Raw genomic sequence first — 13,082 nt, 5'->3', positions numbered from 1 at the left:
ACCTCTATTCTCTTACCAGAAATATTTTGTTGAAAACTTTATTACAACCTATAAATAGAGATCTATTCCTTTATACAACTGCTTCCACCTGAAAGGGGATTTGCGGAAGGCAACAACCCCTCTATATGAATAATGAAACAACAAAAAGCAATAATAATGAGAGATGACATCATTGAATGATTGCTGTGTTTTGGAAGAACACTCACCCATGTTCCCAGGAATATTTGTAACGTCTAAAGTGTGGAAGACCACCCATCAGTAGACAATAGGTAAGTAAAGCTATAATCACCTATATCATAAAACAGTGCTGTTGAAAAGAATGAGGCCGTTATGCATGTTCTCCATGGCATGTTAAATAAAATACTAAACTGCAGAATATCAGCAAGTAAGATATTACCCCACATGTGTGAAAAGAATGGGACAGACTCAAGCTACACACTTCTCACGATAATACGTATGAGAATACCGTGCCAGTACACAGGAAAAGGTCTACAAGGCCATAAACCCACCTGCCAGTGGTGGGTGGGGTAGAAGGGAGTCATGGAGGACCTGGTAACAGTACCGACCGAACTGATGCTTCTCAGAGGGTGGTCCCAGGACCGGCAGGGGCAGAACCACCTGGGAACCTATAAGAAATAATGCAGATTCTCAGGCCTAACCCCAGACCTGTGGACTCAGAAGGTGGTCACCTTCTCACCCTGGTCTCCCAAGTTTAACAGTTACCAACAGAAGGGCTGCCTTGCAGATTCAGAAACAGCCTGAGTGGGGAGGCTAACACAGAAAGAGGACACCACAGGCGCTGGGGTCTGGTAGACCTGAATCATAATCCCCATTCGCCAGCTGTGATGCCTTAGGCAAGTCCCTTCACCTCTCTGAAGCTCAACTGTCTCATCTGTAAAGTGGAACAACAACTGTCTCATACAGTTAATATTAAAGGAGGCAGTGCCGTAGCCTGGCTTGGTAAGTTGCTCAATAAATGGTAGCGAGCAGTAATGACAACAAATTTTTAAAAATAATGAGAACAACAGAGTTTCATGGCAGGCAAAGGAGGGTGGAACCTCTTTAGAGAACAGACAGGCTTGTGTGACACTTAAGAGAAATAGGTTTTATCCAGACCTTTTCCTTAATTGTTCCCACTTACTAGGCCTCATAAATTATGAATAAATGTATATTATTAGCTCAACTTGACACAGGAAAAAGGCTTTTATCCGAATTTGGGTCAAATGTCTTAATTGGCATTTTGCAAGAATCGTGCACACACAGGCAGCACCGGGGCTGGGTTCTCCCAAGCGGTCAGTCCCTGCTCTCAGGCCAGGCAGCACGGTGCCCAGAGAGTATGTCTCCAGGGACATCCCTGACCACACCTGCCCTCCATCTGCCCGGTCTTTCTCCAATCCACTTGTGTTCAACATCCATGAATATTAAGTCCTGAGTCACTCCAGTGAGGATTCTCAGCCCCCTCCTGGGGCTGCAAATCTCCCCCTGCCCAGTTGGACTATGGGGGTACAGTGGTCTTGCCTGTTCTAGACGGATGATTGGTTTGTTTCTAGTTTTTGGCTGTGATGAACAAGCCTACAGTACGTGTGTACAAGTCTTTGTGTGGACCTATGTTTTTATTTCTCTTGGGTGAATCTCTAGGAGTGGAATTGCTGGGTCATATGGTAAGCGTATGTGTGACTTGATTAAAAACTACAAAATTGGGCTTCCCTGGTGGCGCAGTGGTTGAGAGTCCGCCTGCCGATGCAGGGGACACGGGTTCGTGCCCCGGTCCGGGAAGATCCCACATGCCGCGGAGTGGCTAGGCCCGTGAGCCATGGCCACTGAGCCTGCGCGTCCGGAGCCTGTGCTCCGCAATATTTTGCGGGAGAGGCCACAACAGTGAGAGGCCCGCGTACCGCAAAAAAAAAAACTACAAAATTGCTCTCCAAAGTGGTGGTGCCATTGCACACTCCCACTAGCCATATGAGTTTCTATTGTTCCACGCCCTCAACAGTACTTGGTGTTGTTAGTATTTAAATTTGAGGCGTGCATGATAGCAGGGGCCTACAAGCATTTATTAAGTGCTACTGTGAGTCAGGCACTGTGATGTATAAGACTCAGTTCTTTCCTTCATTTGTCGACATCTCAGTGGGGGAAGAAAACACATAAATATTTCATTACAGATGGTGCTAGTGCCACAAAAGAAACAAACCAGGTGCACTGATAGAGGACAAGAGAAGGAGGGGAATCTACTTAGACGGGGTGACAAAAGGCTTCCTGGAGGAGCTGACGTCTGGTTTGAGACCTGAAGGAGGAGCCAGGCAGTGGAAAATGTGGAGAAAAAGCTTCCAGGCAGAGAGGACCCAGCAAAGTCAAAGATCCAGGTGGGGACCAAGCCTAGAGAATGGGGTACTGACCAAAGGCCAGTGAGGCTGCAGCTCAGCCCTAGAGTAGGGGGAGGGAGAGGATGCCTTCAGAGAGGCGGGTGGAGGCCGGATCAGGTAGGGATTGAAGGGATTTGGGTTTTGCGCCAAGTGTGATGGGGGTGGGAAGCAGGCAGATGGGTTAGGCTGGTGTAGCATCCAGGAGAGGAGCAGGTGGTGGGGCTGGGAGGACAGCACCGAGGCCCTGTGGAGCAGGAGGGAAGGCCAAAAGTAGACAGACAAGGATGCTAGGCAGCTAGGGCCTCCCTGGCCAGCAAAGCCCCAGCTATAAGCTCTCTGGGGAGCTCTCTCTATACGTTCTAGAACCAGCCCGTGCTAGTAACTCAGAGCAGCCACCTCTACAGGGCTTGCTTTTTGAGTCTTAGAAACAGCTTTTAAATCAGAGTTCCAGAATCCCAGACCAGCCAGGAACCAGCAGCCCTGAGAGGTTGTCCATGCAAGTCTTTGTGGACAATTCGGGAGAACGATGCGCCTTCAAGAACTAGTTATGGATATGTGTGCACAGTGCATGTGCGTGCAAGGAATTTAGACTTAACTTCTAGCCCTTCACAGACACAGCTAAGAACTCCTGACCTGGTTGGTCTACCTACTTCACTTTGCACCTATGGAAACTGAGGCCCAAGGAGGATAATGGATTTGCTCAGGGTTATCCAATGAGCGTCCTTCCCATGAAAGCCATGCCACCTCCTTTACAAAATGCCCATCAAGTGGCCATGACTACTGCACTTAATGATTAGCCAGAGCAGCTTGACATACTCAATGTGTACCCAGGGCATAAAAATAAAGAAACCTCGGGCTTCCCTGGTGGCGCAGTGGTTGAGAGTCCACCTGCTGATGCAGGGGACACGGGTTCGTGCCCCGGTCCGGGAAGATCCCACATGCCGCAGAGCGGCTAGACCCGTGAGCCATGGCTGCTGAGCCTGCGCTCCGCAACGGGAGAGGCCACAACAGTGAGAGGCCCGCGTACCGCAAAAAAAAAAAAACAAAAAAAACCCTCAGCTTCAAGGCCTTGTCAATTACGGCTGAGGCCACTCTCCAGCTAAAAACCATTAAACATTGCATTAATAGTGATTTCTCTGGCCCTCTCCATATTTAGAGAGGCTTTTGAAGCGGTGCCTCCGGTGACCCAGCTCTCTTTTGAAAGGTCTGACTTGAGGCCTTCCTGTTCTGTACTGGGCAGCCCCAGCAGGACCCACCCATGGAATGGGAGGTAGGGGGGTCACAGCACAGGCTAAGTCACTGCTATTACTGAGCACTTTCTATATGCCAAGGGCCACACTAAGTGTCTTATATACATCCTCTCAGCAGATTCTTGTAACGACGCTACAGGGCAGGGGTCACTGTCCCCATGTTACTAATCAGGAAACTCAGTCCAGTCACTTGTATTAGTTTGCCAGGGCTGTCGTAAAAGAGCACCACAGACAGTGTGGCTTAAACAACAGAAATATTTTTCCTCCCAGTTCTGGAGGCTAGAAGTCTGAGATCAAGCTGCTGGCAGGGTTGGCTCCTTCTGAGGCCTCTCTGGTTGGCTAGTGGATGGCATCTTGTCCCTGTGTCTCTTCCCGTTCCTTTCCCTCTACATGTGCCTGTCTCTGTCCAAATTTCCCCTTAGATTAGGCCCACCCTAACGACCTCATTTTGACTTGATTGCCTCTGTAAAGACCCTATCTCCAAATAAGGTCGCATTCTGAGGCACTGGGGTTTAGGATGCCAAGATACCTTTGTATGGAGGACACAATTCAACGCATAGCACCCAGGGTCCCAGAAACGTAAAGCTGAGATTCAAACCCCGGGTCTCCTGGCTCCCTAACAAAGCCTGTGCCATTGCCCGACATCCTGCTTCTGAACGTGAGAAGGAACGTTTAAGACCATTTATTCCCATTTATGGATGGGGAGATGGAGCTTTGGGAAAAGTCTGAGAAAGACCCAAGTCACAGGGCTAGTCTGTAGCTGAGCAGGGACAGGCCTGGGGCCACATGTGCTGCATTGTGCACCAGCCCCGCATGCACAGGCCCCTGTGGTCCCCACCACCAGTCTGCTCACACCCCTGACACGCTCGGGACACCCCCCTCTGGTTGCAGAACCTTCTGTATCCATTCCTCCAGGGACACCACACTGCTGATCTGAACGGGCTGTAGCTGCCCCAAGCCAGGGAGATAAAACGCCCCGGCAGTGGATTAATGGTGTTTCATCCAGATTCTAAGTTGCTTCACTGGAAGCCTGGGTATCTTGTCGCAGATCGATTCCCTGTTTAAGAAAGAACGCATCTTCAGGAAAAATTGGTGGCTCCGCTTTACTGACTACAATCAGCAAATCACCTAGCTTAGTGCCTGACCCAGAGCACATTCTCAGACTTACTGAGTGGAAGGAAGCAGGAGAGGGGGAGGGGGGGCTGCACTAACAGAACTTGGGTTCTGGGCCTGCCCGCACTCACTATGCATCCTTCGGTGGGTCACCTCCTCTCTCGGGTTCTCACTGCCCCCTCTGGAAAACAGACCATCAAACACAAAGACCCTATGGACCCCTCTTGCGCAAGCATTTGCAAGTACAATTCCGTACTGCACTTATCCAGTTTCTGTGATCCACATAGGCTTGGGGTAAGTATTTAGGTAGAATAAATAAATGAATTTACAGAGGGAGAGACAAAGACGCAGAGAGAAGGTCTGTATTGAAATGGAAGGAGGCCTAGAGAAGAAGGATAAAGGGCTAGGCCTGGCTTGGCTACTAACGTTAATCATTTGTGGTCAGGAACCTAACTTTTGCCGGCTTAGTTTCTATTGACAAAATGGGGATAATAAAAAAGAATCCTATCTCACGGTGTTCTTAGAAAGATAAAACATCACAGGTCAGGAGCCTGGCACATGTCAGACACCCCGTGAATGGTGGTCACTGATACAGCATTTATAGCTGACATTCAAGTGATGTTCACAGCTATGGTCTCACTGGTACCTTCCCAAGATGCGGGAAGTAGGCAGTGGTCAACGTCCCCACTTGACTGATGGGAAAGCAGGACATCTCAGAGGTCAGTGCTTCATGACCCATCTGCTCAGTCCTAAACCCGCGGATGCCCTCAATCCTATGTTCCTTCAACCTCCACCAGCCCCCATTCCAGTGTTACCATCGCTCGTGGTTTCTCTTGGCGGGTGATCTTGCCCTAACAGTCAGACCACGCTGGCTCTCTCCGGGCCTGCCCTGGAGGGTGGGAGCAGGGCTCCCACCCAGGCCTCATACACTTCTTTACTGACATCTTGGATGCCCTAAGTACTGCCCTACAAAGCATCCTTCGCTGACAAGAAGTTGTATTTGATGGTCTGGGGCAAGTTTTCCCTTTAAATTACTGTTAGGAATGCCCAGACTGGCCTGGGCATGAGATCTGATAGGGTGGTAGGTACCTGGCACTGGGCTCACCTTTCCCGCCTCCCTAACTTGGCGGATACCAAACACGGCTCTACCTCCCACTGAGCCCCGAGCCTTCGCAACCCAGAGCCTTACCAGCCACTGCTGATTCATTAGACCCAGCCTGCTCTAGACCTATGACCCTGTACCTCTACTTGCCTTCTAGGAAGGAAGTGAAGTAAGTATTCATGATGTCCCCACAAAGCCATTTCATTATACAGATGTTTTCCTTTTTCTCCTCCTACGTCTGTTATTTGGCTGGCCTCCCACCCATTCCCCTTCCTAATGGTGGCAGCCCACTGATCTCCTTGGGGAAGTCATCCCTCCCCCGAATCCAGGCGGTCCAGGTAAGCACAGTCTGGCCAATTAAAGGGTCTCATCCAGTGACCACAGCAACTGGTTCACAGGGGTGGGTCAGAGTGAACACCAGGAACGTGCTGGAGCGTGTGGACAAGGGTGCTCAGCTGGTTGAATTTAATTCTGGAGACGCTGCGAGCCATCTTTGCTTCCACCTGCGAAAAGCCTGCCCAAGAATGAAGCCAGCACGGGGAATGCAGAGTCAAGAAGCAAAGAGAGGGCTTCCCTGGTGGCGCAGTGGTTGCGAGTCCGCCTGCCGATGCAGGGGACACGGGTTCGTGCCCCGGTCCGGGAAGATCCCACATGCCGCGGAGCGGCTAGGCCCGTGAGCCATGGCCGCTGAGCCTGCGCGTCCGGAGCCTGTGCTCCGCAACGGGAGAGGCCACCACAGTGAGAGGCCCGTGTACCGCAGAAAAAAAAAAAAAAAAAAAAAAAAAAAAGAAGCAAAGAGAGATGTATTCCGGATAAAAATAATTTAAACACTTGGATACAAATGTGCCTGAAGCCAGTCTATTTCCTGTACTCCACAATTATGTGAGTGAATAAGGTCCCTTTCCAGATTATGTACCTGCTGGAGTTTGTCACCTATCAATGAAAAAGTTATGACTGATTCATCTCTCTTACATCCAAAAAAAAAAAACCTAAGCTTTCCACTGTCTTCCAAATTAGTACAAAACTCCTGAAGATGCTTCCAGGAGAACAGTAGGAAGAGTAATTGATTTTTAGACCTCAAAGAAATACTACAGCATCCTCGTAAGACTCAGGAGTCACAGACACAAAATTAAGCTCCAGGAAGAATAAGTAGAAAACACAGGGGCTCTGAGCTCAGCCTAAAAGAACAAAACACCCTGAGCTTAAAGATAAATCAGACCATTGAAAGGATCTCCCGCCAAAACACTCAAGGCTAAGTGTCTCAGAACATCATGGAGGCCCTTTCCACACAGGAGCATCTGGCCCCAGGCCTGCCGAGCAGAAACTCAGTGATGCTCAGCGCTTTTCAGCGGGGCCTCAAGCCCCAGCTACGCAGCTACCCGCTCAGGGCTTAGCGTAAGGTGATCTGACAGAAGGTCACCAGGCCTGGCAAGAGTGGGTCCTCCAGCCCAGAGAGCAAAATGGGTCCAGTGCTCAGAACTGGACTACAAGGCCAGGCCGGGAGGACGACCAGTTACCAGTGACCTTGGGAAGGCAGCTCTTCTTGGTAGGCGAGGCGATAGGATGGGGGAAGTGGGGTCCCTGATATTTCTAAGTGCCAATCGGCCCTGGGATATCCACCTCAGGACATGAGGGAGGACTCAACGTGGAGCCTGTCAAAGTCTTCAACATTTTGGGCAGTTTTCTGTTACTTGCCACCAAACCTAATCCTTACCAGGCCCTCTCAGGCCTTTGGTACAACAAACACTCCCCTAAGCAACCGCCCGGGTTAACCAACACTCTTCATCCCCTCCTGTAACAACACACATTACTAAGGCCCAAGGCGCCCCAGAGTCTCAGAGACAACCCTCCAGGTCATCTCCAGCAGCTGGGTTGTTTGTTCAATGTCATTTGTGTTTCTTCCCAAACCCATTTGTTACTATAATTACAAAGTTTTTTTTTTTTTTTTTTTGGGGGGGGGGCTCACGCCACCTGCAGCATCCTAGCTCCCCAACCAGAGATTGAACCCATGCCCCCTGCAGAGTCCTAACCACTGGACCACCAGGGAATTCCAATAATTACCAACTCTAATGAAACGGTTCATCAACAGAAAATATGAGTATAAAAGAAGAGACTGCGACGGCAACTAAGTTGAAGGCTGTGGAAGGACTCAATAAAGTTGAGCTGTTTTTTTAAAAAAAAAAACATACAAAAACCCTGCTGTCAAATTATGTGTGGGTGAGCTAACAGTGAAAGATTAGGGAGGCACTGGCAAGAATCTGAAGGATTCTGCACTTAGATTGCTTGAGTCTAAATTCTTAATCCAACTGAGTGAATTCCCAATCTGGAAATAGGAGCCCTGGCAGCGTGGGTGTGGACCAGGCAGGAGAGAGCGCTTGGGATTTCAGCGTCGGCAGCACAAGCAGTCCTAGAGCAAAAGGCTGGCAATAATGAATGTGCATGCCATATGGCTTCATTAAACAACAACGTTAGGTATTACGTTTTATGATTTCGTACTCTCACTGACTTTTTCCGAGGAATTCCCCTCTCCAGCCCTCCACCCACCCCACCAACCCCCAGCTGTAGTTCCTGCTTGTCATCGGATAAGGTGGCTATTGGACATGGATTGCAGCTTGCATTGTATAGGAAATAAATCCTTACAGTGGACTCCCAGAAGACAGAACTGGGGCTTTTGGCACTGGAAGAGGCTGTGGAAATACTTCTAGAGATGACTCTCTTATTTTGCAGATAAGGACACTGAGGCAGACAGTCTCCTGGGACAGGTGTTATCTTGGGCATCTCCTTTCCTCCTCCCTGTTGCCTGCAAGCAGCCCCTTATCCAACAGAAATCCCTAAGGTCTCTCAGAGCTGTGCCTGGGCCAGGTTACCTGGGGTGGAGCAGCTCCTGGCTGTCTTGGCAGGTGGTGGGCACTGAGGTCTAAGAGGGCACCATTGGCGCCCCACACCCCTGCACCCCACTGTGGCTGCACAGATCCTGGCACCTGTCAGCCAACACAGGCTGCCCCTGGCCCAGGAAGGTGGTGCTTTCGTTTATTTTAAAACAGTAAAAGGGTGAAGTATATTCTGTGACACGAGTGAGCGAGAGTGAGTGAAGGTGTTTCAGGGGCAGTGTCGTCCGCATACTGTGTTCGCCTACAATTGCTGTCAATTTTATGCACTTGAATTCAAGGGCCTCTTCAATTCACAGGAGAGCGGCAGGAAAAGCGCTTTGTGAACTGCGAAGCGTGTGCCGGTATCCACCTGCTGTTAAGACTGGTTAACAGTCCCTTTCCATCTCCAGGGACCAGCCTCCCTCATGGAACTGCTGTGTGGCTTGAGTTTCCACCCTGGGGTCTCTGTGCTGGCAGCTCCCTCGGCCTGGGATGCCTCCTCTATCTTTCTTCTGCGCATGGCTGGTCCTTTCTTATCAGCCCCATCCCAGATTAAATGTCCCTCTGAGGTGAGCCTTGCTGACCACTGTATCCTAAAGTGGCTGCCCATCTCGCTCCCATCACCTGCTCTAAGTCCCTCAATTAACACGTTTCACTTTCTGATATCCCCTCCCCCCTTTGCCGGTATTTTTTTTTAATTGTGGTGAAATACACATAGTATAAAATCTTCCATTTTAACCATTTTTAATTAGGCAATTCAGTGGCAGTAAGTATATTCACACCGTTGTGCAACCATCACCAGCGTCCCTCCCTCTTCAGAGCTCTTCCCCCTTTTTCACTTATCTACTTGTGTATTGTCACCTCCCCCAGCTATGAGTTCCATGCGGGCAGAGGCGGTGTCTGTCTTTGTTCCCCGCTGTTTCCCAGAGCCTAGCACAATGCCCAACATATAGTAGCTGCTCAATAAACAAAATGAGATCCATGTGGAAGTGTCCTGTAAACTGGAAAGGGTGGTACACAAGAGCAAGAGACTGCAACATGGACATTTTCTCCGTACAGTCCCAAGACAAGGCCAAATTCCCTGGCAGCCTCAGTTATTCGACAACAATTTTGAGTTTTTGTCCAACTCTGTGGGGGCAAAAGCGTCGAGAGCTCCTTTTCTTTCCTGGTTCCAGGCCCCTCTGAGAGGTCAAGAATGAAGATATACGATCACACAAACCACCTGACATTGACACTCACCATTTCAACACATCAGCTCTACCCAGAGCAACATTTTATTAGTCGCTGAAGGGCAGGCACAAAAATAGACTGCAGGGATCGAATGCCACCCTCTACAGTGGTTGAAAGGCCCTGGCATATGACGACTTGAGGCCTGGGGACCCTGGGAGGGGGGTCCTCTGTCACAGGAGTGCACAGACATTGGAAGCTAGAATCAGGGCTGGGATTAGGCTGAGGTGAGGGTACCAGCCTTGGGCACCAAAAAATTCAGCAATCAAGACAGATCATATTTAATGCAATATTGTGAAAACAATCAAAATTAATGCCCCCTAAAAATCCATGATGAGCAACATATCAAAATTCTAAATAAAGACAAGGTCAGTGGTACTGATTTTTCCTTTTGCTTCAGGTGACTACTTGGCTCTGCATGGCACTCTTCCCTCCTTTATTTAAAAGATGTGGTGTGTTCAAAATGGATACTTTGGCATTGACTATTAACATATTAACTATTACAACATATACAAATGTTGCATTAAAATATGATTTATCTTGATGACTGAGCTTGTTGGCATCTCCTTAAATTTTGTGTCTGAACCAAATGTCTCCTTTGCCTCACCCTAATCCCCACCTGGGTGGAATGAGGGTGAAAGAGTTACTGTATGTTCAGGTGACTGAAATGAGATCAGATCCTGTCCTACACCCCTTCTCCCTGGGGCCTCAGTTTCCACATCTCTACAATGGAGCACACGACCCTAGGGTAGCTGTGGAACTGTCCCAGTCTTGTCCAGTGAGGCATTTGGGATGGGAAAGTAGGAAAACTCTAAAGTGCTGGCCGTATGTGAGGAACTGTTATTACATTTTTATCAAAGGTAGTAAATGGTCCATCACAATGGTAAGTAGCATTCAGCTTTGAGATGAGTTGCAACACACTTGCCTGATTTATAATGAAAGGAGTGAAGTTTGCTAAATGAATAGGTTTTACTTTAAGAAAAGAGATTAGAGCTGATTCACGGTTCTGTCAGCAAGTAGGATCTCCCCTCCCATTCCAATGCCTTTACTGAACAGGAAGGAAGGCAGAAGGCTACAGCTAGCCCTGGGAAAGCACCCATTTCACGCAGCTGAATGGGGGGACCCCAACTCCCTAATCATGCTGCGGGATCATAACCTAACAGGCGCTTTCCTTTCCCCGTCTCATTTTGCGGGGTTCCTTCAAAATCAGAATATGCCCAAGGGGCAGGGCAAGAGGGACTGGCACGTGTCAGCCAACCTCAGGTGTGAGACGCATGAAGAAATGCCTGGGAATAGATAGTGGTGATGTTTGTACAAAATCATGAATGTACTTAATGCCACTAAATTGTACACTATAAAATGGCCAATTTTATGTTATGTATATTTTACCACAAAAAAATAAAAATAAATTTTAAAAGTCCCGGAGTCCTAAAATAAAGTGCCCGGCACACTCCTTCTGGAGGTGTTCTCCAGGGTCCTACGGTCTCCATGTTCTTTGGTTCTATTTATGTGTCTCTTGCTGTGGCTGGCAGGAGACACGGGGGCGGGAGCTGGGCCAGGGCTCAGCTGAGAAGCCCTTTTGCCTGTTAAACACTGTTATAAATAACGCAGAAAGAGGCAGAAAGAGGGTCCTGGCATGAGAGTGAAGGTCAGGCAGCCCCTTCATGGCATTTGAGGAAATGTCACGCCCATCGGGCCAGCAAGGTGCCGGCTCACATCTCCAGCCCCACGCTGCCCAGGGCTGACGGCAGTCGTGCCGGGGAGCCCGTGGAGCATCACTCCCACTCAGGAAGGGCAGCCCCAAGGTGGCCGGCTCCCGGGGGTTCGAGCAGAGAGGGGACCACGGGGTGGATGGAGGAGCAGAGGGTAGCTGAGAATCCCCCAGCCCAGTGGGCAGGGGCTAAAGTCAGCTTCCCAAGGACCCAGGCCAGGGCTCAGCCACCAGCACACCAGCCTCGGCTTGTCAGCCAGTACACACAACCCGCCGAGGGAGAGATGACTCAGCAACGCTCAACCCACAACTGCCCCCGCTGGGGCCGCTGCACAGCGTGGGAGCTGGGAGGGGCCTCACGGCCCATCTGGTCCTGTGGTTCCCATGCTGGGCTCCCTGGGGAACCCCCTGCACGCTCTCCACCCCTGCAGCCCACCAGCACCCTGGGCTTTGAAGTGGGAGGGGTTATGAGGGAGTTCATTAATTAGGTTTTCCATTTTTATTAACTAAAAACCATACAGTGGCAACCCATCCTACTCCTATTTAACCTGAGTGAATTCAACATTATAAGCCTGGCAAAAACCAAATTTGTTTCTTTCTTAAATGTTAGAAATACGATGACATTCTATTTTGCACGGAATTCTATATTTTCCCATACCCACACACTCTTACCTATTGTTCATACACGCTATTTCATCAGCAATTTAAGGGCTCTACGGACTTCATTTGAATCCTCAGAGGAAGAAGCCACTTCCCAATTAAGTGGTATCCACCACTCAGAGCCCAGCAATGTGGGTATTTCCCCATTTTACAGATGAAGAAGCTGAGACGCAGTGAGGTAACGTGATGTTGCTAAGCAGAATATGAATGTTTGAGAGTCTTTATGTGCTCAGGAAGCCCAGGTAACAACGTGTGTAGACCACGGAAGAGAGAGCCGAAGCTGGGTCTCGTCCACCATCCCCAGGATGCTGGAGGCGTAGCTGAGACTAGGGGCCGTCGCTCACTCGCCTGCTTACAAGCCTTGACTTGTCACTGCCCTTGACAAAACCCCAAAGTCCTCACCGGGCCTGTGAGGCCTGGCGCGGCCTGGCGTGGCCTGGGCCTGCCGCCTCTCCCACCATTTCCTGGGCCCTCCCATCCTCCCAACGCTGCAGACACAGCAGCCTTCTTCTCCTGGAACAAAACTCTCTCGGCTTGGGGTCTCCACCTGGGACACTTCCTGCCTGGTCCTAGGCCACTTATCCAGCACTGGGTCTCAGTGAGAGAGGCCTTCCCCAACACTCAACCCCCTGAACACTATGGGTTATGTCCCCATGTGTTATCCACAGCATGAACCCAGGGACTGTCTGTCTCCCCTCCAGAATACCAGCTGCATGACAGCAGTGGTCCAGACTTGTCCTCTGTTGAATCCCAGTGCCTGGAACAGTGTCTGGCACAGAGTAGGTG

At 49.8% G+C, this 13,082-nt stretch overlaps 1 protein-coding gene across 1 annotated transcript in view; it reads right to left on the bottom strand.

The window, feature by feature from the left end:
• The window catches only part of PPARGC1B (PPARG coactivator 1 beta), a 108,218-nt gene that overhangs the window by 29,512 nt on the left and 65,624 nt on the right, over positions 1–13,082 (bottom strand). The gene's annotated exons all lie outside the window — the stretch shown is intronic.

This window comes from Monodon monoceros, unplaced genomic scaffold (genome assembly GCF_005190385.1).
Source record: "Monodon monoceros isolate NGI ecotype Baffin Bay Population unplaced genomic scaffold, NGI_Narwhal_1 Super_Scaffold_12, whole genome shotgun sequence".
In the NCBI taxonomy this organism is placed as follows: Eukaryota; Metazoa; Chordata; class Mammalia; order Artiodactyla; family Monodontidae; genus Monodon; species Monodon monoceros.
The sequence above is the reverse complement of the archived record's forward strand: the minus strand, read 5'-3'. Positions and strand labels throughout refer to the sequence as shown.